Source organism: Pinus tabuliformis, chromosome 3_2, assembly GCF_031772625.1.
Source record: "Pinus tabuliformis cultivar Carrire ecotype Pingquan chromosome 3_2, CPIR1, whole genome shotgun sequence".
NCBI lineage: Eukaryota > Viridiplantae > Streptophyta > Pinopsida > Pinales > Pinaceae > Pinus > Pinus tabuliformis.
Genome location: NC_142302.1, coordinates 651,460,363 through 651,463,566, shown reverse-complemented (window position 1 = coordinate 651,463,566; position 3,204 = coordinate 651,460,363). Strand labels below are relative to the sequence as shown.

At 36.9% G+C, this 3,204-nt stretch overlaps 2 long non-coding RNA genes across 3 annotated transcripts; both read right to left on the bottom strand.

Moving 5' to 3' along the window:
* Positions 1-230: 230 nt before the first annotated feature.
* On the bottom strand, positions 231-990 carry LOC149182321 (uncharacterized). 2 transcript variants are annotated; one of them, XR_016257596.1, is made up of 3 exons: positions 897-990; positions 507-558; positions 231-291 (listed from the first exon to the last, which is right to left on the bottom strand). It is a non-coding gene; the product is annotated as an uncharacterized LOC149182321 (long non-coding RNA). The 2 variants fall into 2 exon arrangements; XR_016257597.1 differs by having other exon boundaries at positions 507-592; positions 897-984.
* Positions 991-1,522: 532 nt separating this feature from the next.
* LOC149182320 (uncharacterized) lies at positions 1,523-2,977 on the bottom strand. Its single transcript, XR_016257595.1, has 3 exons — positions 2,269-2,977; positions 2,132-2,181; positions 1,523-1,619 (listed from the first exon to the last, which is right to left on the bottom strand). It is a non-coding gene; the product is annotated as an uncharacterized LOC149182320 (long non-coding RNA).
* Positions 2,978-3,204: the final 227 nt, after the last annotated feature.

Here is a 3,204-nt window from a genome sequence, read left to right as displayed (position 1 = left end):
CTAAAATAAGTAAATAAAAAAGTAAGGCGGAGAGAAGGACACAAACCCTTGAGGACAGCCATGGTCCATCCTCAAGAGCAATGAGAAAGGGCTTTTAGCCCTTTCAAACAAAATAATACTTTTATTATAATGATAATGTTTTTAGAGTAATTACAAAATAAAGATGAAAAATAAATCACTACTAGTTTAATTTGGGTCATAATAACATAATGAATTCATATCTTCTGTCATGACATGTAGATAGTTCATCTATCCTATCATGCTTGTATTTTTTTCAGGCTCTTAAATCATCTGCAAAAAACACAACAGTTATTAAAATTTAGTGGTCATCTATTGGTTACCTATAAAGTAGCAATTTTTTTTTGAATTAAATTTAATATTTTAAGCAAAGCTCCTAACCCCTAATTTGATAACTTGCTAAGTGAATGCAAAGGTTAGAACATAGAGATATGATGAAATTAAAGGCAATGAATAAATTTAAAGTTGATATAAAGGTTTGAATTAACCTTTGCACCATTTCTATGGGGTGTATCTTTTTCTGCAACAACGGTGATATATCTATGCAATACAAGCCATCATACTCTCAGATAGCCTACAACTCATTGGGCATATTCATCCAATTAATTAAAATACATAATCAATCAAACATTCCCAGCACAACATGGAGACTCATTGGGCATATTCATCCAATTAATTAAAATACATAATCAATCAAACATTCCCAGCACAACATGGAGTTCGACGGTTTTGAAAGCTGAGAGTAAATAAAATTAAAAAATAAAAGTAAGAGGAAATGTATTTAATACAGCATACATATATTGAAGGATCATACAAGAAATTAAATGAATCTGAACATTCTTTTTTTCATTAAATATGTATTTAAAAAAATTGCTTACCTTTGACGGAAGAAATTAAATGGTTTCCTTTTTTCCCTGCGCTTAGATTCAATGTTATCGGGAGAAGGGACGCTGCTGCACTGGGAGAAGGGACTGCAGTGGGAGAACAAAAAACCATGAATTTGGCATATAATATATATATATATATATATATTCTATTTAGCAACACAGAAAAACCATGAATTATGGTTATGCCGACTATGAGAAACCTCGGCCCAGGTTTATGATATATCCTTAGCTATAGTATGCAAGGGCAAGGAGATGAGTTTCAAGGATGTTTTGAGACAGAACCCAAGTTCCCAAATATTTTTCAAATTAGAAGATATATGGTCAAATGGAGTTTGACCATTTTAGATTTTGGAAGGTTGGAGTAGGAGAATCAACGTTTTATTCACAGCAATACATAAATAAATTTATTATCAGAGCCAGGACTATAAATTATAAATTCATCATAAATGAATGAAATATCTTACAAGAAAGAAAGTACAGTGAAATCTGAACATTCTCTATATCACACATATATTTCTGATAAAATCCCCTATTCTCCTTGGTGCAATCGACAATGACACCCAACAAAATTAACATAGTCCGTCAAGAAAATGCTTACAGGCTTACCTCAAGGGGCATTGCTCAATCCCTTTTTCTTTGCCCTTAGATTCTCCTCAAAAACGATTCTGTGCAACGAGGGATTTATGTTGCCGCCTCAGCATGGATGCAGATGATCTAATTTAAAAAACCAGAGGAAACCGCCTCAGCATGGATTCAAAGGATTTAATTAAAAAACCCAAGAAACATGGATTCAGCATGGATGAGATGATCTAATTTAAAAAACCAGAGGAAACCGCCTCAGCATGGATTCAAAGAATTTAAAAACCCAAGAAACATGGATTCAGCATGGATGCAGATGATCTAATTTAAAAAACCAGAGGAAACCGCCTCAGCATGGATTCAAAGGATTTAATTAAAAAACCCAAGAAACATGGATTCAGCATGGATGCAGATGATCTAATTTAAAAAACCAGAGGAAACCGCCTCAGCATGGATTCAAAGAATTTAATTAAAAAACCCAAGAAACATGGATTCAGCATGGATGCAGATGATCTAATTTAAAAAACCAGAGGAAACCGCCTCAGCATGGATTCAAAGGATTTAAAAAAAACCAAGAAACATGGATTCAGAGGACTTAATTTAAAAAACCAAGAAACCGCCTCACATCGATGCAGAGGATCTCATACCTTGGCACAGCGAGGGACACTGACTGCAATCTGGGATCAGCATAGGATATCTGTGGAATATGAATATGAAACCGTCTCAGCAGCATGGATGCACAAGATTTAATTTAAAAAACCGAAAAAATTAAGAAACCGCTCACCATGGGTGCAGAGGATCACCAAGAAACCGCAGACTCTGAGGAATTAAGAAACCGCTCACCATGGGTGCAGAGGATCACCAAGAAACCGCAGACTCTGAGGAATTTCTCCCAGTGGCCAGTATTTGACGACGGCCGCCGCCCAGATCCATATTGGCAGGCAATTAAGGATCTATACTGCCGCCTCACCAAGAATGCGGAAAATCTAATTTAAAAAACCATACAACTCTGAACATCAAGTTACCGGAATTAAATTTCCAAAATCAAATCGATTCCTCTCTCGTTCGCCTAATTTTATTTGCAGCCCACAACCCATAATCAGAGTGATCTATACCAGAATGCTTCATTTAACTGTGATCGGATGCCTCAGTTAATTGTGATCCCTGGGCAGAGTTCGGATGCCTCTGCAAAGTTGTCCCTGGAGTTAATTGTGATCCCTGGGCAAAGTTGTCTTGATTCAGTAATTGATAGGCTACCTGCCTCTGCCTCTATGAAAACACAAGCACGCCTCTGCCTCCAGCTCTCAGAGAATACAACCACACCACACAGATAGACACACCAAACAGATGACAGAAACACACATAACAACAGAGACCAGACCACACACACAACACATGGAGCTCCAAACATACAGACGCACGAGACTAGACCACACAATGCAGAAACTCTGAGAGGAGGAGGAGGAGCAGCACAACAATGCCAATCCAATGCCAATATGAATCCAAAAATTAAATCGAATTAAAGCAATCAAGAACTTTAACCGTTGAGATAACCCTGCAACGGACGGCTCGGATTATTCTCCAGCTTTTTTCACAACAAAAGCACAATCCCTCTCAGCTCAGCTCAGCACAGTAAAAGCACAATCCTTGTCATCCCAACAGAAATAGTAATAAAAACATAATCCATGTCATCCCGACAGAAATAGTAATAAAAACATAA